This window comes from Ictidomys tridecemlineatus, chromosome 5 (assembly GCF_052094955.1).
Source record: "Ictidomys tridecemlineatus isolate mIctTri1 chromosome 5, mIctTri1.hap1, whole genome shotgun sequence".
Classification (NCBI taxonomy): domain Eukaryota; kingdom Metazoa; phylum Chordata; class Mammalia; order Rodentia; family Sciuridae; genus Ictidomys; species Ictidomys tridecemlineatus.
In genome coordinates this window covers 188,628,144-188,650,619 of record NC_135481.1, presented here as the reverse complement: position 1 = coordinate 188,650,619, position 22,476 = coordinate 188,628,144, and positions in this window count along the sequence as shown.

The window sequence follows — 22,476 nt, the reverse complement described above, 5'->3', positions numbered from 1 at the left end:
GGAGCGTGGTCACCACCGGAAGCTGAAGATGTCCCATGGCTGGGAGGTCACTCCCTTTCATGACACCAAATCCTGCCGGCGCCGGCTGACCCACATATCACGGGCCATACATTCTACTCTTTCCCCAGAACATGAAATGAACCATGCACGCGTCCCATGCAAGAATAGGACACTCATGTTGGACGTTATGGCAGTGAAAGAGAGGAAAACGCACCCAGATCCCCACCACGGAAAACGGTGCTCACTCTTAAAATAATATTTTTGCTCCCGATTATTATCCAAAGTTGAAGGTTAATAAAAAGTTAGAAAATTTGGAAAAACAAAGAAAATAAGTCCCCCCACCCAGAGACATCCACTGCTAACCTATGTTCCCGTTCTTTCACACACACACACTCTACAAATTTTGAGATCTAATTATATAAACTCCTTTCATTACCAATTTAGGATGCAGTTTTTAATCATCTAATTTTAAGCCCTGAGAATTTTCCCATGTCATTCTGTTCTTTTGGAAAACAGCTCTTCTGTGGTTGCACAATAGCCCATTCTGTCCTGCGGTTGCACCGGGATCTAACCATCCCCCGCAGCTGGGCACCTAGGTTGTTCCCAAGCCCTCACCTTTGCCTACCACTCACTGGAGGGATTTGCCCACCCGTGGACACCGAATGGCAGATTTTCAGGACATCTAAGTCTTCGGGGAATGCAACTATTTTAAGGTTAAAATTAATTAAATGTGAGTCTGCTAATTTTATGTTGAAGCTCTTAGGTAGTCTTTGGTAGTCCAGGGTTGGAGGGGGGTAGGGTTAGAGCTAGATCTCCCTCTCTCAAACCTGATTATGTATTTATTGCTGGAAAGGCAGAAATCTACCTGAGGAAAACAGAAAGGATCACAGCTTTTTGAAATCTGTCCATCTCGCAGCTTCCCACACAAACTTGGGTGCGACAAAACCCTGAGCCAGTGCCCAATGCAGGATACCCGGAGCTGCCCCCGAGATCTTGTGGGGAGTCAGACTGCATTCCCCAAAAGACACCGCCTGCTCACACTGCGGTCTGCCTGGAGCCTCTCGCAGGGCGCAGGGCCCTGAGTTCCACCTCTGCTGCCTGCCGCTGCAGCTGGGTCCCCACCCAGGAGCCCCTGGCAACTGTCCCAGGATGCCACCACTTGCAACTTGGAATGGGTTGAACGGCTGATTTTTATCTCCAATGAATAACGCCAGGTTTCCCGGGATGAAAGGGAGTCGTAGGCAGCCAACGGCGGAGCCTCACACACCCGTGTGGGCATGCCCCAGCGCGAGGTCCTCCTCCAGGTTCTCAGGACAGTCCTGTCCTCCTGCTGGAGACCACAGCTCAGGGCTCTGGGCCTTTCTGAAGAATTTTCACACCAGGCACTTCCCAAGCACACCAGCACTTTCCTGACCGTCCGGGAAGGATGGTGCTACTAGCAAAGCTCAAACCCCCAGTCCTGCTGGGCCACGCTGGGGGAGTCACCATCTCATCCTGTTATTGTTATCAGCAAGATAAAACCCAAAGGATTGTGGGATATAACTAACGCTGCATTTTTAAAGATTTGAATTAAAGCTTGTCACCTTAAAAAAACAAACAAACAAACAAACACCTGGTGGCACATGCTTGTGATTCCAGCAGCTCAGGAGGCTGAGGCAGGAGGATCATGAGTTCAAAGCCAGCCACAGCAACTCAGCAAGGCCTTAAGCAACTCAGTGAGACCCTGTCTCTACATAAAAAAAAATAAAAAGGGCTGGGGATGTGGTTTGGCCCCGCTGGGTTCAATCCCCAGGACAAAAAGAACCAGGACAAGTTTCTGGCTTGTGTCGGAGTTTGTCTTTGACAGGACGCCACACAGCTCCCGAGCAGAGGTGTCTTCAAATTCTTCCTCATCGCTATTTCTAAGACAGTTTGAATAAATATGGAGAAAAATTTTCAAATAATCTTAAAAACAACATCCGAAACAGAGAGAAAGAACAAGTGACGTCATAGCTAAAGGATCCAAAGGTCCTCCGAGAGCTGACGTGTGACACTGCAGCTTCTTAGGACTCTGGGGAAAACCCAAGAGGGAATCGGACTTTCCCACACCATCTGTTCCAGAACTGGGTCACAGCTCCCGTTTCGAACGTGCTGCCCTCTCAGGGTGTGTGTGGCCAGTGTGGTCAGCACTGAGAGGACTGGTCAGCGCCGGCAGGGACTCCAGGCCACTAGAGCTAGTCCCTGGCCCTCCGCCTGGCCAGCTGCCCCTAGGGCCCCAGCACACCCCACTGAAGCACAGGTGGCTGCGGCTGGATGCCGATGGACACTGTGGTGGTGGGACGTCTCCTGGCTGGGTGATGGGCAGTAGCGTCTGTACGGGGCCGTGGGTGGCATTCACCCCGCCCAGGCTGCACCCTAGAGGGGGCCGCAGAGGGGAAGCCGGGAAGAGCCCAGGACGTGCTCAGGACCCACCTCTGAGCACTGAGGTCAAGGGTGGCTCATGGGAGGGCTAGCACAGCGTTCTCAAAGCAGCGTCCCTGGACCCCCAGCAGGAACTCGATGGGCTCCCCCCACCCAGCGTCTTCACAAGGCTGCAGGGGACTCCATGCTCCAGCTCAAGGGCCATGGCCTGGACTCTGTCCTCCGTGCTGAGAATAGGTGGCTGGGCCAGGGGGAAGAGGGGGTCACGGAGAGGCTAGAGGGGAGCCCCAGGTCAGGGGAGGTGGCCATGAATCCGAGCCCTTACCTGAGACCTCATCTTCTCACCCAGTCATTCTGCCCCTGGGGAATCAGGCTAAAGAAAGGGGGTGGGGTGACCCCAGAGGGATCCACAGAGAGAACGGCAGCGCCTTGATTGGAGAGTGACCCGGAGCAGCACCCACCCCACACCGGGGCCCAGGGAAGGGCGGGGGGCCACACCACCCCGCAGGAGCTTGGGTGAGCACGACTGGCCTGGGCCCATGGAGAGGCCTCTGCCACCAGGCAGCAGCTGAGCATTGCAGGGTGGACTGGCACCCTCACCCCCAGCACCCGGCCAACTGGGGAGGAGGCTGCGGTGAAGCTCGGCAGAGGCCGGTGTGGGAGGGCCGTGGCAAGATGACTTTTCTGCTTTGCAGCTCATTCAAGGGCCAGAGCCTTCAGAGCCCAGCAGCCCGGCCACCCTGCCCAGGAGGCGTGGGAGGCAGAGGGCAGGCCACATTGGAGAGGCCACTCAGGGAGGCCATGTCATGGAGTCCGGGCACACTGCCTGCATCTAGCTGGGGAGGGGCCAGAAGGGGCTCCGCACAGCCTGCTCCCTCTAGAGGCCTGGCCCTCGGATCTCCTCCCTCCTCTTCCCACCCACCACCAGCCCCTGCCCCTCCCCCTCCCGGCCCCAGTGGTGGAATTGGAGTCAGCAGTTTCGGGATGGGGCTCTCGAAGAGCAAGTGGGTACAGGGCTCGGGCTTGGCCGGCCTCCGAACGGGCGGGAGGTGTTTGCAATAAACTTCGGCGTTTTTAATGAGTCCTTTACGACTGCTAAATGATTAAGCCAAAGATTGACAAGAGTAACTGGTAGCCCCAAATCTTGGCAGCAGATAAGAGGAGCAGGGGCCCCCGCCCTGCCGTCCCCTCGGGCACCTGCGGTGCGCGGCAGCAGAGCCCAGGCCAGGGCCGCCCGGTGCGGCCGCCTGCGCAGTTTAATTAATAAACTAATAAGCACCTGTGCGCTCCAGCGCCGGGAGACCTGGCTCATTCTCCTGGGCTTCAGGGGACCCGGAGGACAGCCTCTACCCCACAGGTACTGCAGGACATAGGGAGGCAGCGTGGGCTCACCTGCCAGGTTCCCATTGTCAGAGACAAAAATGCAGCCGCCCATGTCAACTTGAACTTCAGAGCAGCAACAAATCACCTTTTTAAAGCATAAGTATGTCCCAGTATTGCGTGGGACACACCTGCACCGAAACGTTCTTTGCTATTTTCCCGGGACACCAAATTTAACTGCACGACCGTATTTCATGGGTCGACTCTAATCCCCGTCTGAGGCCTATTTGAAAAATAATTTTGTCTGGGGAAAAATCCAAACATCAGTCACTGTTTTCTCATCCAGATGAAGCGTGGGTAGGAGTGATGTGGACCCCGGGGCCATCGGGGCCTGAGGCCATCCTGCCCCTTCCTTCACTGTGTGACCTGAGGCAAGTTTTTAACCCCTCTGAGCCTTGGTTTCTCCCTGTGTGAACGGGCACGACCTGCCTCATGGAGTTCTGGAAACATCAGGGTGTGCACATGGGGCCTGGCACTGGGGAGACCCACGCGGCTGGTGTGGCATGACTTCCTCGTGGAATCCACAGCCCAGTCCTCCCGTGGTCTCTGAGAGGGGCAGATGGGGAGCCTGTGCAGGAAGAAAGCTCAGCCCAAGGCCAAGGCCTGGACCCCAAAGACCAGACCACTGGCCTTCCAGGTCAGAGCGGGTGACCCAGAGTGTGCAGGTACCAACCCTGCAGCTCCCCGGGGCAGATGGCCAGCACAGCGCAGGAGGACCTGGGTGAGCCGGCCGGACAGCGGCACCTTCCTGCATCTGGGAAGCAGTTAAGGCAACTCAGAGGGAGGTCCCCAGAGCCACTTGTGCTACTGAGCACACGGCTCAGGAGATCAGACCAGGGCACAGGGCTCTGTGCTGAACTGTGTGGGGCACTTGGCTTTCAAAGTCCCATAGCTCTGAGCCGCAGGCTGAACCAGAACTCTGCCCTCGGGAGCCGACGGTGTGGAAGGACAGAAGCCACCGGGCACCTGCTCCCCTAGGACACTTGCACAGACGTGCCACCTGATGCAATCTACAGGACAGCCGGGAGGTCCTGGGCCTGGAGGACAAGACCCAGGGGAAGGGAACCACCCGGTGACGGGCATGAGGCCGGCTGAGGTGCAGCCAGGACCTGAGGCACTGGGGCATCAGAGCAGAACTGAGGTGTCCAGAAACAAGGTGTCCAGACCAAGCGCGGCCACTTCTCCCCGCCAGCACCCAAGGGGCCATCTAGGGAGAGGATGGAGCCAATCCGTCCAACATGGTGGCCACGGGACTCATGTGGCTGCTTAGCTTTAACCAGTAAAACCCAAATAGAATGTAAAACCCAGCTGCCACTCTGCACAGGCGGGAGCTCAGCCACCTCAGGTGGCTCACGGCCACCACAGTGGACAGAGCAGGTCCAGAGGTTGTCCCCAGCTCCCTGAAGTCCTGGTGTGCAGTGCTGGCAGAGGGACTGGGGGGGGGGACCCTCAAGTCTGGATCCAACGCTCCAGGAAAGATTCATCTAGAGTCCCCAGAGGAAAGGCCAATGGCTGGTAGATATCGGCTGCTGGAGCCCGAGGACAAGACCTGAGATCAAAGGGGAAGAGCGGAGAGTCCTCAGAGGAGTCGGGAGGTCGGGCTCCAGGACCCAAAGCTTCCCCTGAGAAAGTGACTTAAAGAAGGTGAGCCTGCCTGTTTCCTTGTCATCTGACCAATGTCCAGAGGAGAGCCAGCCAGGACGGGAGAGTGGCGCCTGGTCACTGGGAACCCACCCTCCTGCTCCTCTGCTTTTCACTCTGGGTGTGAGACTTGTAGCCTCAGGCCTTCTCATGGCCCAAGATGGCTGCTGAAGTGCCAGCCATCATGACTTAGCCTGGGCAGAAGAAAGGAGCAAAGGGATTTTTATTGATTGGGAGGAAAAAGGCATCCTTCTCAGATGAGCCAACTTGTCCTTCAGAAGCCCACCAAGCAGCCCCTCACACTGACTTCCTTGTACATCGCATGGACCCTATTTACCTTTGGGGATTCTAGAACCAAGTCCATTACTGCTCAGAGTGAAAGCAGGGCTCTCTTGGGAGGGAGGGAGGAGAGACCTGGGCTGGCACCTAGCAGTCTCAGTCCATGTGACACCAAGCATAGCTGCTTTGCCCCAGACGCAGAGGAGCCACATAGGAGATGCAGTCCGCCCACCGCGTCCCCAGTGCCCAGGGAGGCCAGGGGACAGTGGGGAGCCCATGTACCAACGGGCCTGGCTCCGGCCTTCCACCCGAGCAGCTGGCGAGGCTCTGGGAGGTTTTGGTTTGTTTAGAGAATCAAGCAACCCGTTGTAGACTCTCCGGGCCCCATTTTGAATGAGGCGTTCACAGCTACTCTCTAAAGCAGTTGGGGGGTGGGCAGTACAGTCTGCACGACTTGGCTGGGGTGGGGCGGGTGGGGGGCTGATGGAAGATGGAAGCCCCATCGCCACCCCACAGAGTCACCTAGTGGAGCACCTTCACCTGGGAAGCGGGTGGCGGGGTGGGGACACACCCACTGAGCACAACCAGGCCCAGCGCGGCTGGCGGAGGCTGCGACCCTGCTGGCCGGCACAAGTGACAAGAGGGGGACCCTGGACTTCCACGGGCACCAGGAAGCTAGAGCCAAGTGGCACCAAAGGAGCCCTGGGCCTGCTCAGCCTTCCCAGCCGTTGTAAGTGCGCTGTCTCCAGCCACCAAGACGGTGCTAGAGGGGACACACCATGTGGCCTGTGTGTGCCTCTGGGGAGTGCAGGGCCCAACCAGTCCCCTCCTGCTTCCCTGTGGCCTGTGTCCTTCCCAGCTCCGCTGTAGTCCTTGGGGATGAGCCAGTTTTCAAACCCGGGGTCCAAGATCCCGAGGCTGCAGTTACATGCAGATGTCCAATGTCATCTGGGCTGACCTGGAAGACGGTTCCAAGAGGGGCTTCTGGGCCTCACGATGGCTCTCTGGGGTTCCTGGCTGAAGCCACAATGTCAGGAGAGTGTCTTGGCTGCCAAGTGTCACCAGCTGAATGCCGGTCACAGGCACTGCCCGTTCTGCCCCGAGCACCATCAGGGATGAACGCACAGACCACGGTTTGGCTCCTGCCTCTGGCCACGGTCAGCAGGACAGCCCTGACTACAGAGGCTGTGTCCCGAGCCTCCACAGAGGACCCCTCTCCACCCACATCCACTTTCTGGGGAGCACATTCCAGTGGTCACTCAACCTTCTAATTGTGGCCTGAACCCACCAAACCCCTAAGGAGGCTCCCCAGCCCCACCACGGTGGCCGGTCGCCCTGACTTGCCCACTGCAGAGGGATCCTGGGGTGTGAAGTCTTCTGTCTTCACCCAGGGCGTGTTGGCCCCCAACCTCCATGGCCACGTTCCACGAGAGCCTGGTTTCCAGAGATGGAGCCAAGAGCCCTCTAACCATCTGCACTAAAGTCTCCTGGGGAAGGGTCACAGCATCTCTCCTGCAGGAGACCCCCGCGGCCAGGGCAGGGGCCTTGCCCCCAAAGACTGGCAGCCCAGCCGGACGTCGCGGGAGAATCTCCCCTCACGGGCCGAAAGGAGGGATCTTGCTTCCAGTCCCAGAGAGGCAGAGGTGGCCCCGTGGGCTGACTACCCCCCGGATTCTGGCATGAGGCGAAAGGACGCATATGCAGGGTGGTCCCAAGTTTGTTTCAAAACAGAACAGATCTAGGGACAGGCCACCGGAGACTCGCGGGCACCGAGGAAGGACCAAGCTGATGGCGAGCCAGCCCTGGCACCTGAGGCGGCCCCCCCCCCACGGTCCTGGGTCACTTGAGGGTGTTCCGTGTTGGAGCAGAAGCCTGCAAGGCTGTCGAACAAGACAAAAGTGTCTTAAAACGTGCCACCTGTCCCCCTAGAAGGAGCAGGACCAAGGGGCAAGCCAGGTGCCACCCGGCTTTGCTGCAGGGACCCGGAGATCCACGGGGCACGGGCATTCAAACCCAGGTCAGAAAAGGCCCTGAGCGACCACAGCGGGATTTGAACCCAGGCCAGAGCCTGGGAGAGGGAATCAAGGGACGGACTTGACCTTCTCCGTCCACTCTCTTCTGTTTGGCTAACTGTCCCCCCCCCAAACAAAGATGTGCACTTCCTGTTTTCTTTCTGTCTTGTTACGTGACACATGTGGAACTTCCAACTAGCACAGCAGGAGGGCCTCTTCATGGAAACCCACCCTGTGAGCACAGCTCGCGGACCTGTGAGCACGGTAGGGTCTACTAGGCCACCTCTCAGCACAAAATAGGACACCTTTTCCAGAGCAGCTCCCGGTGTAATTAATTGAGCCTGTAATTACAGACCGACCTTTAAAATGTAATGTGTAGTTAGTTTCCTGACAATCTTCATGGCTAATCTGACTTCTGATGTGGGTTAAATTAGATTGGAACCGATTTTTACTGCCTGGAGAGTCGGGCTGAGGCAGGCTTCCTTGGCGATTGATGGACACGTAGGTCACTTCCAGGTTTATGACTTAAGAGTGACAGTGTTGGTGGAGCCAAGGCTTTGGGCTCTGCCGAGCCACCTTCTGGGGGCGCTTAGTACCCACGGCTGGGGTGCTCCCCCTTCCTCCCGCAGGCAGGGCACCGAGGACCCCCGGAGGGAAGGGCTGGACCCTGCTCTGGGCTGCGTTCTGCGGGAGAGTCACAGTGTGGGGACGCTTGCTCTGTTCTGCGTTCCTCTGAGTTCCTCTTCCTTCCTTGACCGGCGGTGTCAGAGGACAGGGAGGGTCTAATTATGGCATTTTCAAAAGAATCTCTGGCTTTGAGCCTGAACAAAGGAGGGACTTTTAAGAGGGGAGCTTTGGTCTTGGCCTCTGGAAGCAAACTCGGAGGCGCCCTCCAGGTCTGCCGCCCGTTTTGCCTGCTGGGAACAAGGATGGCTGGAGCCCTTGGCCCGCGGCTGTCCTGTCGGTTTGGGGTTCCCCTGGCTGTGGAGGTGCTGCTAGGACAGTCTCTTCGAAGCGGAAAAGGGCCAAGGACCTCAGGGGAGAGGTGGAGGGGTGTGGGGACTCTGGCTTTGCCCAGCTCTGCTGGTGGAGAGGAGGGACTCACTAGGTCACAGCACCATGATCCAGAACAGAGAGGCTCCTGTCCCCGGCTCCCTCCTGGCGGGACTTCCATTCCCAAGTCTCGGAGGATGGCTTGGAGCGCCTCTGGCCCCTTTGACACAACCTGCTCTGGGCAGAGGTCCTGGGATCCTGGCCTTGGTCTTGAAAGCACGCGGCCTGGCGGGTCCCTGGCTGTAGTTCCGTCAAGGGGCGGCGGGGAGAGCTCTCTCCACACCTGGAGAAGGAGTCCCTGCCTGCACACACCTGCCAAAGGGGCGTCTAAGCAGCCTGCCTGCCTGCCGACGACGGTTTCCTTATTCTGGGCTGTCACCCTGGAGACAGTCTTGCTAAGTGGCGGGTGATCTCTGGGGATTACTCATCCTGACCAGCGGGAGCAGCCGCTCCCCGAATACCTTTTGAGTCATTCGGGTTTTCTATCACCTTGCATAAACTTTGCATTATCCTTTTTGTTGAAAAGCTTGTTATTAGGAAACACGTCCGCCAGCAGTCTGTACATGCCACCCCACCTCCCTGGGGAGACAGCCACGCGGGGCCGGCGGGAGGCGCGGGCAGGAGCAGCGGGCTCCGGGGAGCTCTGCTGCAAGGAGCAGCTGCAGCCCCATGCCCCTTGTCCCCGACACCTGGCTGCGAGGAGCCAGGGCCAGGTCTGCCCAAGACACAAGCGAGACAGGAGCAGGCCAGCCATGTAGCACGGGCCGTCCTCCTTGGCCGGCCCACGCCTGAGCATGACCTGCCTGTCCCATGAACACCCTCCCCTAAGGAAGAAGCGAAGACAGATCCCCGGGGCAAGAAGAAGGGGACAGTGCTCATTCCCTTCTCCCCACAAGAAAGACCCCCTTTCTCTGTGACCCCCGCTGCTTGGCAGGATTCCCACCTGGAGTCAGGAGTCGGGTGTCTAAGCCCGAAGCCCAGGTGCCCCGCGCAGCTGCAGACCCAGGGGACCAGAGCTTCCGGGAGCAGGGCTGGGCTGAGATCCTGGGCCTCGACCCAGGAAGGCCATGGAATCCCAAATGCAGAAAGGGACAGAGTGGCCGGTACAGGCCATGGAATTCCGGATCTTCCCAGGAATGAGACATCCCAGCAGCCAGCGAAGGAGGGCCAAGAGGGAGGAGCAGGCCCGTTCGGCATTCCTGTGGCCCCCTCTGCTGGCCACGGGGCTCTCTCCCACGAGGGGAGCGTGGAGGAACCGCCTCACCAGGCCTCTGAGCAGAGGTGCAGGAGATAGTTAGCGGGTGTCCAGCGCGCGGCCTAGCGGTGGTGTCCACCAGCACCTTCTTCCAAAAAGAGAAGACGTTTTCCCAGCAAAAGACGAAAGGCAGCCGTTGTAGGGTAGATGAGACGGGGGCGACCTAGCCGCAGGGAAGGCGGCGTCGCCCCTGGTTGTTTTTCTCCCGTTGCTTTGCGCCCTGCTGTGCACGCTCTGCTGGGATTTGACGGGCGCAAAGTAACACTGCAAGTATGCCCCACGGGGGGGCCCAGGACCCGCGCTCAGAAGGACCCTGCCCTTGGCTTACGACCTGCCGATTCTGGACAAGGAAGGCTGCCTTCTCCTTTGCACCAGGCTCGCGGATGCCACAGCTGATCCGGATTTTAACTGGCCCACCCACAGGGACGCAGTGGGGTCTTTCAGCTGGTCGATAAGTGTGACAGGCACCAGGGTGTGGCAGTGAGACGAAGAGCAGCTTCCCTCGGAGCAGGCCCCCTGCTGGTATCTGCCAAAGGACAGTGGGCACGGACAGAAGGGACGATATTCAGAGTGTGGAAGGGGTGTGTGTGCTTGGAGCACGGCAAGCGGGTCACCTGTGGCAGGTGTCAGGGGCGCAGAAGCCCAGGAAGGCTTCCCGAAGGAGGTGACAACGGAGAAAGGACAGAAAGGAGGAAGGCAGCCCCCACCCAAAGTGCAGGCGATTTCAGAGACTCAGGATCCCAGGTTCCAGGCCAGCCACAGCAAGACCCGGTGTTGGAGTAAAAACTCAGAAGGGCCGGGGTGCTGCCGCTCGGTGGTGGAGCTTGTGCCTAGCACGTGCCAGGCCTGGGTTCCTTGTCCAGCGCTGCAACTGATGGATCAGTTCATAAGAATGAAAAGAAATAGAGGCGGGGACAGGCGCTGGAGACCGGCAGTCGGAGGCCACGAGAGAAATCACTGCTCAGAGAAGAAGGGGTCCCTGAGGCAGTTTCACCGGGAGGCTGCCAAGGTTGGTGGCCTCCTAGGACGACTGGGAAGGGCATGCAGAGGCCAGGAGACCGGGGACAGCGCCATGACACCTGTCCATCCGGCAGGGCGCTGCGTGGACCCAGGTTCCTCCACCCGGCACTGCCAACGTGGGGGCCAGGCTGCTGTCTGCGGGCTCTTGGTCCTGGGCACTGAAGGGTGGTCAGCAGCAGCCCTGGCCCCTACCACCACATGCCAGCAGCACCCTTCCCAGTTGTCACAACCAAAAGTCTCTGCAGACACTGTCGAATGTCCTCTGGGGCCCAGTGGACGCTGGTTGAGCCCGGCCGGCTCAGGATGGGGGTGCAGGTGGGGCACTGAATGGATCCAGTGTATCCCCTCGCAACACGGCTGAGAGCACAGAAGCTGGTGGGTTGGACGGGAGAAGGGTTGAGGGGACAGGGACTCCGACCCCCAGTTTTCAGCTGACAGTTGAGGAGCAGCTGCGGGGGGGTTGCCGCTGTGGGAACAGAGCCCCACCAAGGGCCCTGCTCCACCTGGTGGCCTGGCCTCCTTCCTGCAGACTTTCCAGGTGACCCAACCCCGAGAGACGCCATCGGTCAGCTATTAGCACCACCCGAGAGAACAAGCACACCCTTGAATTCAAACTCCAGCTGATGAGCAGGCATTTTCAGTAAGTCTCAAGCATTGTGTGACATACTTAGCCGTAAATTGTCATTTATCTGAATTCAAATTGAATTGGGCATTTACAACAGTTTTCTTTATTTACCTATTCTTGCTACATCTGCCGTCCTGTCACCTACTTAACCACATTCGTCCCGGGTTTGTTCAGTTATCCATCCCCAGACACTAGCGGCCAGTGTCTCCTCACTTGCTCACTGTGGGCAGCCAGGGACCCTGGATCTCAAACCCAGGCCCCCAGGAAAGAGCAGCTGATGGGCTCAGGTGGGGCCTGCGGCTGTCGGTGGTCTGATGAGCTATAATGTGGGGACACAGATGGGGCCATCCTCTCCGGAAGCTGCCGGTGGCACAGAGTCTTTCGATGGAGGATGGAGAGGGAGGACTTCCTGCTATCTCTGGAATACCTGATGTGCAGAGTGTGTATCCGGGTCGCTGAAGAGGTACGTCGGGTTCCTATCACAGAGCCTACTGCCCGGTCAGGACACTAAAGAAGGTAGAAGTCTATTTGTGGCAAACGATGAAGTCTTTCGATTAAGCCACAGAAGCACAACTCAATCTGACTTATGCAAAAATCATAGTTATTGGTTTGCCTGGTTGCAAAGCCCAGAGAGGATGTCAGGTACGGCTGGACACGCACTTTCTCACCCAGCTCAGTTCCCTCCCTCTGTACAGATAGATGCACCTCCTGGTGGCTTCCCACCATGCCAGGACCGTGTGCCCCAGTTTCTCAGTCTCGCTGAGAGGGGCCCCTCTTCCCCACACTCCTGCACAGTCCCGGGACAGGCACCCTGCAGCCCCACTGGGGTTAAAGCCCTTTCCCTGACCTCAGAGTGTCTGGTGTGCCTCAGCCACCTTGTGGATAAGGGGAGGGGACACTGGCAGGACACAGTAACCAGAGAGGAGGTGACAAGCCCCGCTGCAGGCACACCCTGTGCCCGCCACGCTGCACCTGCTGGAGGGAGGGAAGGAACTCCCGAGGTCGGAGTTCTAGCCAAAGCAGTCCCCTATGCATGCCTTCTGTGGCTGAGGTCACAGATGAAGGACATCAGTCTAAGAAGAGTGCAGAAGAGGGCCCCAACCCGAATGCAGGGCACCATTTTGTTTATTGAAAAAGGAAATACTCGCGTCTCTTAGTTGATCCGCCGGGGCGGGGGTGGGTGCACTTGTGGGGGGTCGGGTTAGCGGGTTTATGAGCTCGGTTCAGGTTTGCTTGTGCTCGCTGGCTCTCTGCCTCTGCAGGTTCTAGCTACTGCATGGAGCAGTGGAAGGAAGAAAGGGCAGGGAATGTGCCTACAGAGCAGCTCCATCCTGCTCCTCCTCCCGTCTGTCTGCTCCACACCAAGGCCAGCCATCCAGGGGAACTCCCTGGGGCCACAGGGGAGGGCAGGCACACCCAGGCGACTGGGGGCTCCCTCCACGCGCCATCGGATGGGAGGACCTGGATTTCAGTTTGCTGGTGGCAAGTGCACCTTCCGTGGCGGACTCCCCAGGCTGCACGCCCGCGTCAGGAGTGACGTCATGGCTGCAAACCACACTGGCAGAAACTCCTGGAGGCCTGCTGGGGTCCCGGGGGCCCTGTCACGGAGCCAACCTCTTTGTTTCCTGTTTATGATTGTTCTGATTAGGGATGGGCCAAACTGATTGGGATAAATCACAACCAGACCTCCTTGGCCAGTGGCTCCGGCTCCCTTGATTATAATTGTGTCATTAGCAGGAAGGCAGAGTTGATAGGGACGACAGGAGGGCACGGGGCTTGGGATCTGGCCAGCACCCAAAGAGAGGCAGAGGTGAATCCAACTCCAGGATCCGACGCATCCTGACTGAGGCCCGAACCTGGACAAGTGGATTCACTTCTCGGAGCCTTGGTCTCCCTGCCGGGGAGATGCACCCGGGAGGTGTGGCCGTCGGGGTTCTCGAGAGAAACCCAACCAAGAGAACACGCACAGCCTGAGGGACCGGCTCTCTCTGTTAGGGAAGCTGAGAAGTCCTGCATCTGCCACCTACAAGCTGGTGGCCCAGCAAAGCCCCTGGTGTCCCCTCTGATCCAAGGCCAAGGGCCAAGAACCAGGGGAACCAGTGGTGTGAGGGCCAGAGAAGGGGGCAGAGGCGCCCAGCTGCAGCAGCAGGCAGGAGGACAGGGCCAGCCTGTCCTTTCTCTGTGTTAGTTCTGATCTCCCTCAGGGACTGGGTGACATCCACTGATTCTTGGGACAGCCGTCTGCTCCACGTCCACAGATCCAAATGCTGGGCTTCTCAGAACCACCCTCACACCCCCACCATGGTAAGTTTTCGTGTGGCCACCCGTGGCCAGCTGAGTGCACCGTAAAAGTCCCTTGACAGCCCGGAGCCTGGCTCTGCCCTGGAGGTGAGGTGGGGGGGGGGAGCGGCCACGGCCGTGACGCGGGTCAAGGGATTTGTCCTGGGGTTGGTCATGCGGCCAGACCCAAGCACCGAAGCTGTCGGGTTTGTGTTTCTTACTCCAACAAGATTAATTCAAATTTAAAAAAAAAAAAAAAGTAAAGAACGACCTGTGGAAAGCGAGGAGATGGTGGAAGAGCATTGTCCTGAAGACCCAGAACCCTCTCTCTCCCCTCCCCGCCGCCCTTAGACCTGCCCAGCCAGGGGCCACCGTGGGACCTGATGGTCACAGGGCAGGAGAGGAGCTGGCTGGTGTCCTGGAGGTGGCCTGTGTGCCCTCACGGCTGGACCATGCTGGTGGCCTCTCTTCCTGCTGGCCTCTGCTCTGAACACCACAGGGCCTGCAGATTCAGCCTCCTCCTCCCTGAGCTGCCCACCATCCCCTGGCCTCCCTGCATGATGGGCTGTCCCCAGGGCAGCCATTGACCCCCGTCCAAGGCCTCAAACCAGGGTCAGGAGATGGTGAGTCTCGTCCGGGTCAGGGCCCCCCGCAGGCTGGCTGTGCCCCACATGCAGCCAGTTCAGGGGCACGGCCAGTTTTGTTTAGTCTTTCCCCACAGAGAAGCCAGACATTCTGCAAGCCCTGGAGCCAGCCCTGGGGACTGGAGCATAAGGTCTCCAAACAGCCCCCAGCTTCCCCTCTGCAGCCAAGTCTGAGTTTCCTCCCATCCAGAGTGGAGAAGCATGACCTTGGCCTGACCTCTGAGGGTCCTTCTCCACCCCAGGAATGTGGTGGCTTCTCGGCTTTGAAGGGCTGCCTATCTGTCCCAGGAGCTTGCTCAGCTGCCATTGCATTCAGCCAAGTCACACGGGGTCTGGTGGCCCAGGGGAGCGCTTCAGTGCTGGAGAGGCTGGGACCCGGAGATGGGCTTGGGAGGGCTGAGGACCATCTCCGCCAAGCGCCCAAGTCACGGGAGGTGCCCCAGGAGCTTGGTTCATTCATAAACCACGTGCCTGCCAGGCTCTGGGGGACAGAAGTGGCCAGCCTGCTGGGGCCCCTGGCGGGGGCTGGTGAGCTCCCAAGGCCGGGTCCTGTGGCAGAGCGGGAGTTGACTGCAAAGGCAGAGGACAGCTGTGGCTATTAAGACAGTGAGTGATGACCAATAAGCTCAAACACGAAGGGAAGGGGGGCCTTGCCCTGGCCAGCAGGGGCAAGCTGAGGGGCAGAAGGTGACCCAGACAGCTCCATTCCCAGCTCAGAGAGGTGAGAGGGAGCGCCCCCGTCCAGCCCCCCTCCTCAGGGTCCCCCTTACAGGGCTCCTTGACTTTCACTGCTGCCTGGTGGGCTGCTATTTCTCAGCTGCCCTGAGCTGGGGCAGCTCCCGCCCTCTGGCTCCCACAGCCCTGTGCCGGGGCATCCTTTGCACTTCCAGGGAGACTTTAAGAAAAGCCGAGTCTCAGACCCCTCCCCGCCCTCCTCTGTGAGCGTCTGTGTCTTCCCAAGAGTCCCAGGGGAGCGGGGGCCGGGCAGGCAGGGAAAGGGGTCCTCAGCCCTCCTCTGCTCAGTGGGTCAGGGTCGTTGGAGTGGCCACTTTCCCTGGCTGGAGGGAACCACAAGGTCAAGGTCCCTGTTCTGCCTCCTCGGGGAGGCCTCAGGGAGGCCTCAGGGAGGCTGAGGACTGGCCCCAGCTCCAGGGTGGGTGTCCCAGGTCTCAACCTGACAGACAGCAAGAAGGTGCTGGAGCCGGTCACCTCTCAGGCCCCGCGACCCAGCTCTGTGCCCGCGACATTTCCTGATGTGACTGACACCGTCTCACAGCTCAGAGAGGCTGTGGTAAGAAGGGTGGGCACCCCCTGCACCCCCGGGGCTCTGCGCATGCGGGGCCAACAGCACCCTGCGCTCCCCGGCGTGGTGGCCTGGATCTCAGGGAGCCCGGCCAGCAGGGGCAGGCTGAGGGGCAGAAGGGGACCCCAGACAGCTCCATTCCCACTGAGTGCAGGTGGCCCTGCTGAGGTGCCAGGGTGAGGCCAACGGGAGGACACTGTCCCCGAGGCTGAAGGACCTGCAGGCTGTGTGGGCCGAGAAGAGGACATCCTGTGGGGACACCGCTGAAGCCAAGGCCCAGAGGGCACCTGGCAGCGTGCTCTGGTCGGGGCGGGACGAGGACATGGGGTCAGGTTGACAGCCCTGGGCCACCCACCCTCTACCCTACGCCAGAGGACTTTCCTCCAGAGCTGTCACCAGGGTCAGTGAGTGGCCGCAGGTCAGCCACTGGTGTTGGCGCCTGGAGGCCAGCTGGATCTGGCACCAACAGCTGGATCCTGGGTGTCATCACCTGCCCTGGCCCAGGCTCCCGCAGGGCCCCCACGCAGCCGGCTCGGCAGCACCCACCCCTGCAGCCCTCCCTGCTGGACGGTGGAGCAGGCCTCTGTTTCTTAACCCGCCTGCTTTGTGCTAGTTTGTCACGGCGGCCCCCAGACACCAACTCAGTGTCAAGGAAGAACACAGAGCCGCCCGGGGGACAGAGGGCCCTGGAGAGAAGAGAGGGAGGCCTGCCGGAGGCTGGGAGGAGGCACTCCAGGGCAGAGGCCCAGCAGAGGAGCAGCACAGGAGGGGCAGGGGGGCGGGGGGCGGGAGGAGGGAGGAGGGCAAATCCAGGAGGCTAAGTGCAGGCCAGTGGTAGAGGCAGGGTTAGCTCTCAAAATACTCTTTTTTTTTTTTAAATAACAGCTTTTTTGGCGGTAGAGGGGGGTAACGGGGATTGAACTCAGAGCCACGCCCCCAGCCCTGTTTTGTATTTTCTTTAGAGGGTTTCACTGAGTTGCTTAGTGCTTCCCTGTTGCTGAGGCTGGCTTTGAACTTTCGATCCTCCTACCTCAGCCTCCTGAGCCGCTGGGATTATAGATGTGCGCCACCCTGCCCCGCCATAGCTTTTTAAAATGACAGCTTAATAACCTAAGGCTCTTGTAAAGGGCACGAGTTAGTGGGTTTTTTGGTACATGAACTATCTTCACCATCTACTTTTAGAAAATTTTCATCACCCTCAAAAGAAATCCTACACCTGTGCCCTGAACTTGCCAGGAGGCCACCGAGGCCAGAGGAAGGGGCAGTGTGGCCCTTGACTGCAGCAGGCCCCTGCCTGTGGGGCTGGGCTGGTCAAAGGCGGGCCTCGGGAGAGGGGAGCCACCAGCTGGGCGGCTGCTCTGACTGCAGGAGGGAGGCCGAGTCGCTCAGCGCAGGGGGCAGGGAGGTGCAGAGCCCACGTGGAGCTGCGTTAAGGCAAAGCCGGGGCCTCCCTGGCAGTCAGGTGCAAGAAGAGGCAGGGAGATCTGAGGTGCTATGGAGACTCTAAGACGTACCCCGGAGGGCTGAGCTGCCCCAGGAGCAGGGAAGACCTGGAAGCCGCGGGCGAGCTGGGAGAGCAGAATCCCTCGGTGAGCCGGGTGTCAGAGACGGTCACTCACCACTAGCCAGTGTTGATAGGAGAGGCCGAGGCCAGACCCAGACCCTCAGGAAGCTTTGTGACAGGAAGAGGCTGGACAACTCCCCCAGGAGTGAGTGAGTGTAGAAACGAGGCCCAGCCTGCGCCCTGGGCCACTTAGGAACAGCACAGGAGACCCCAGAACAGCCAGGGAGCTGCCCAGGGTCAAGGCCAGGACTTCAGAAGAGTTGCACCCTGGGTGATTTTGTTCCCCCTCAATGAGCAGCATTTAGTACAATAAGAACGTATCACTTCTGTAAATGTCTGTGACCAAAAGACCTGATGGAACAAGTTCAAAGGTGGAGAAGTTTATTTGGGGCTCATGGTTTCGGAAGTCTCGGTCCACAGATGGCCAGTTCTAGTGCACTGGGCCTGAGGTCAGGCAGAACATCATGGTGGGAGCACGTGACAGAGGAGAGCAGCTCAGACAGGGCATCAGGAGCACAGAACTCCGCTCACCAGGGACAAAACACAAACTCCAAGGCACGCCCAGTGATCCACCTCCTCCAACCACACCTGCCTGCCCATAGTTACCACCCAGTTATCCAAGTGGTTAATGCCCTGATGAGGTTAGGGCTCTCCTAATCCTATCATTTCACCCCTAAACTTTTTTGCGTTGTCTCACCCAGGAGCTTTTGGGGGACACCTTGCATCTAAACCATAGCAATATCTAAAAATGAATTATTCCTTACAAATGTACTTCTTCTATGGATACCTGTGGGATTACTGGCTCGTTATCTCATCTCAGGAATAGAAAAAGAACCCATGCATGTCTCCCACTGCACACACACAACTCACTCGGTGGCAGTAGAAGCCGCCATATGTCACATCACCCTCACTTCCTGATTTCCTCTGACCGGTCCAGAGAGGAGCATGGGATTCAGGCCCAGCCAATCAGGGTCCTTCCCTGGGAGAGGCTCTTTGGGGATTTGGGTGGTAGCATGTAGTCCTTGCAAGGGGTCGATGGCCTTGAGGGCCCAAGGCAGCCAGTCTTTCTAGAAAGAAAAGAACGTGGCAAAGGTACGGAGAAGGGAGGTGTTGAGTCCAGGCTCCTGGGTGCTCTTGGCCGGTCGTGGGCTGCCCTTGCAGCCTTCTCCCAGGACCCCGTGTCTGAGGCTGGTCCAGGTCGCATCTCAATCCCTCGAGACCACGCACAGCACTGGCCCCCACTCACCATGTGTCAGCACCCTCAGGTGCTGGCACCAGGGACAAGGTCAGCTCGGAGGCCCCAGAAGTGCGTATTCCAGCCGATCACACCGCCTGCCCCCAACGCCTGCGCACTCTGTCTTGATGGCCACCACCCCGTGAGGAGGGACAGGGGAAGGGACTGAGTTTCAACAGACCAGCCTCACCCCACCCCACGGCTGGGACTGTGGGCTGGTTTCCACCCAAAGCCTGGGTTCCTCCCACTGTCTCCCACCTTCTGGACGCTTCAGAGAGATGGGTGATCTTTCCCACATCTCGTCTCTGGCTCCGCAACTCTTTGGGCGGCGCTGCCTCTCCCGCTGACGCCTACGCCGTGCCAAATCCTGTGCCAGATTCCAGGATCAGAAAGAGTCGGTAGGTGCTGACTCACCGACCTCCGGCGGGGCCCAGGGGCATCAGGGAGAGGAGCCCCCTTCTCACTAGCTGCACGGCCCCCTCCCAGACCCGGCTCAGTAATTGGAAGAGCAGAGGTCACACCCCCGGGGTCACAGGAGGAGCTCCCTACCTTGACCCTGCTGCAGTGCCTGGCCTCCCCCCACCCAGGCCCTGACCGTGAACTGGAATTGAAACGTCCATCCTCTGCCCCAGTTGCAAGCTAAACCTCGGCCCGGGCGGGTAGGAGCGTCCAGCCAGCTGGATTCTTCGTCCAGCAGATCATGGATCATCTTGGTCCATGACAGTGTTAGGGACTTCCAGGACCGTGTGGCCTGCCTTGTGAGGACAGCTTGCCATCTTGTCTACCCTTGCTTGTGGCTTCACCCACAGAGTGTCCCTGTCAAGCCCTGGGCCCTCGTGGATCCTGCACTGAAGCTGGGAAACAGGACACAAGCAAATGTGCAGGCAAGACCCTGGCATTACCCCCTGGGACTGGGTGACCACAAGCCAGGAAACTCCAAAGAGCTGCCGCAGGGCACAGGGAGAGCCAGTGGTCAGGGTGGGCTTCCTGGAGGCAGTGACAGATCCTAAGATCCAACCAGCAGGGCTTGTGGCTATCTGTGACAAGAGCCTCACAGACAGGAGGAGCGGCCAGTGCATAGGCCTATGGTGGGTGGGTGTGGGGCAACTGAGTCTGAGTGGGCGCCTGGCTGGGGTGAGGGTGCCAAGGGCGGCTTGGGAGACAATGATGGAGGGAGGCAGGGGAGGGGCCGGGTGACAGCGGTCCCAGAGCAGGGTAGGGGTTTGGCTTCATCCGATGAGGAGGAGCTGTGGGGAGCAGGCAGGCCCAGCCCCCTAGGGAGTCCATGGTGAATATAGGACAGCGCTTTCCAGGCTGTGCCTGACCCCAGCTACTCCACGTGACCAAGCAGCACTTTGCTGTGGGTGCTCCTCCCTGGTACAGTGCTGGGGCTGAAGGACTCCACGCCTTGTCTGCAGAAGTCGACCACCACCCTCTGCCGCGCCACCACCAGGCACAAGCTGCTCCGTTAACTGTGCCAGTCAAAGCGGGCACTTACCCAGTGAGGTCAGAAGCACACGGATGATGGGCACTTCGACCCCAGGGCAGAAAACCAGGCCCATGAGCTCATCCAGCTGCCCAGACCTCCGAATGAACAGCCCCTCACTGAGGCCCAACCGGGAGCCCCCAAGATGGGTTAGTGCAGCCCACCTGGCCATCAGACATCTGAGGGACAAGGGACGAGCCTCAGGCTCTGTCCTGGGGCTTCTGCTCAGCTCAGTCTCCCTCTGGACGGGCTCACTGGGAACTGCCTGGCTCCCGCACCCTGGCTTGGGTGCTCTGTGCTCTGACAACTCAGGGTCCTGGGCGAGTTCTCTGGCTGATCCTGGTTCTTAATCTTACCTGACCACCCAAGGACCCTCAGCCTTTGCTCTCAGTGCAGCCTCCTGAAGCCCTGTGGCCACCTTGACCCTTTCTGTAATAATACGATATATGTAACCTTATGCATGCAATCATTTGTCACCTGGTAAAGGGTGACGTGTGACTCAAGTGTCATGGATATTAGTAATTAAGATTGGAATAAAAGAGCCTGGGGTGGGCCAGATGTGACCATGAGAACTGGTGAATTGCTCCGGGGACAGCGCTGTCACTTGTGAATTTACTGTTATTCAATACACTCCGACACGGTGGAAAGACGCCGGTGTGTTTGGTCGTGTTGCTGGTATGGTTCGCTCACAACAGAGTGGGGGAGGTTGAAGCAGAGACAGTGGCCGTGGGAAGACAGGAAGGAGGGTCCCCAGAGGAGCCAGTGAGGCCTTGGCACAACTGTCCAGGGAGCAGAAGGTGGCTCTCATGGTGGTGGCACAGGGATGAGTGGCCCACGGAGGACGCTTTGAGAAGGTGAATCAGCAGCCTCCCAGGTGGGTGAGGAGGGTGGGGAGCAGGGGCCACCGGCTCTTCTCCCCCATTGTCCTCTGCAAGAGAAAGCAAAGCCGGACAGAGGCGGGCAGAGCCCCAGCCCACCGTGGGCCAGGTCCCTGCCTGGCCTGCACAATCCCAGAGGGTCCTTGGCCTCACAAAGGCTCAGCGTCCTCTGCTGAGGATGCCAGCAGCTGCTGACAGGTCACACAAGGTCACCTGTGCAGACATGTCCCAGATGCCTCTGCCCTAGTCATTTAAAATGAAGACCAAGCCAGGCACGGTGGCACACGCCTATAATCCCAGCAGCGGGAGCGGCTCAGGCAGCAGGATCACATCAGCTGAACCAGCCTCTGCAACTCGGGGAGGCCCTAAGCAACTCAGCGAGGGCCTGTCTCCAACCAAAACGTTTTAAAGGAAAGGGAACCGGCTGAGGATGTGGCTCAGTGGTTACCACCTCTGGGTTCAAACTTCAGTGCCAAAAAAAAGAAGACTGAACATGGCTTTGTATGCACCTGCAGACTCCGGGCAGCAGGGGGGTTCCAGAAGGGGGTGGAGGACTGTGGCCTGGGTCTGTAAGTGCAGGACCCTCCCCCACTGGTTCCAAGCCTGGGCCCTGTGGTCATGGGCCAGGAGCGGGCCTAGGCCGGGCTGGGGGAGGTGCGGTGGGCTCAGGGCTGTCAACAGCACTGTCCCACCCAGCTCCTCCCTCCCACGTTCCCCCAGCGTCCTATGAAGGGTGCAGGGCTGGAGCAGAAAACGGGACCCACAAACCCCTGCCTCTCCAGGGGCAGGTCAGAGGCACTGAGAGAGGCTCGGCCGGCCGGAGGACACTGCTGCCCAGAGCGCACGGGCAGGGCGGGGGAGGGGAGAGGGCAGAAGATGCTGCGGAGGTCACTCTGGGTTTCACTCTGAAAGGGAGCCTCCCCTCCTAGGCCAGGTGGCTGAGAGCATCTGTGCCTAGTGTCCAAAGTAGTCCCCGAAGTCCCCACGGGCCCGAGCATTCATAAGACTCACCGCGGTGGGCCTGTGAACAGAGTACGCGTGGGAATGTGGGGCGGAGTGTACACACAAGCGAATGGGGGTGTGCAGACAGGTGTGTGCACGTGGGCGTGGGGTGTGTCCAGGACTGGGAGAGAGGAGCTGACCAGCCCTGGCGGGAGACCCAGGCCAGGGACTTCCAGAAGAGACGGCCTGCAGTCACAGGTGCCCGGCCTCCGGGAGCCTCTGCTGTCACGTGATGTCAATGCCGTCACTGTGCGCCAGTCCTCGGAAATGGTTCTGAACACGGGAAGGCAGAGAAGCCTCCTGTCCCCCCTGACCCCGAGACCACGCCTGGTTCTCCCTTCCCTGCGCGCCCCCTCCCTCCTGCCCAAGGGCCACTTGAATATCCTGCAGCCATGGTCAGCCCAAGCTTTCTAAGACCAA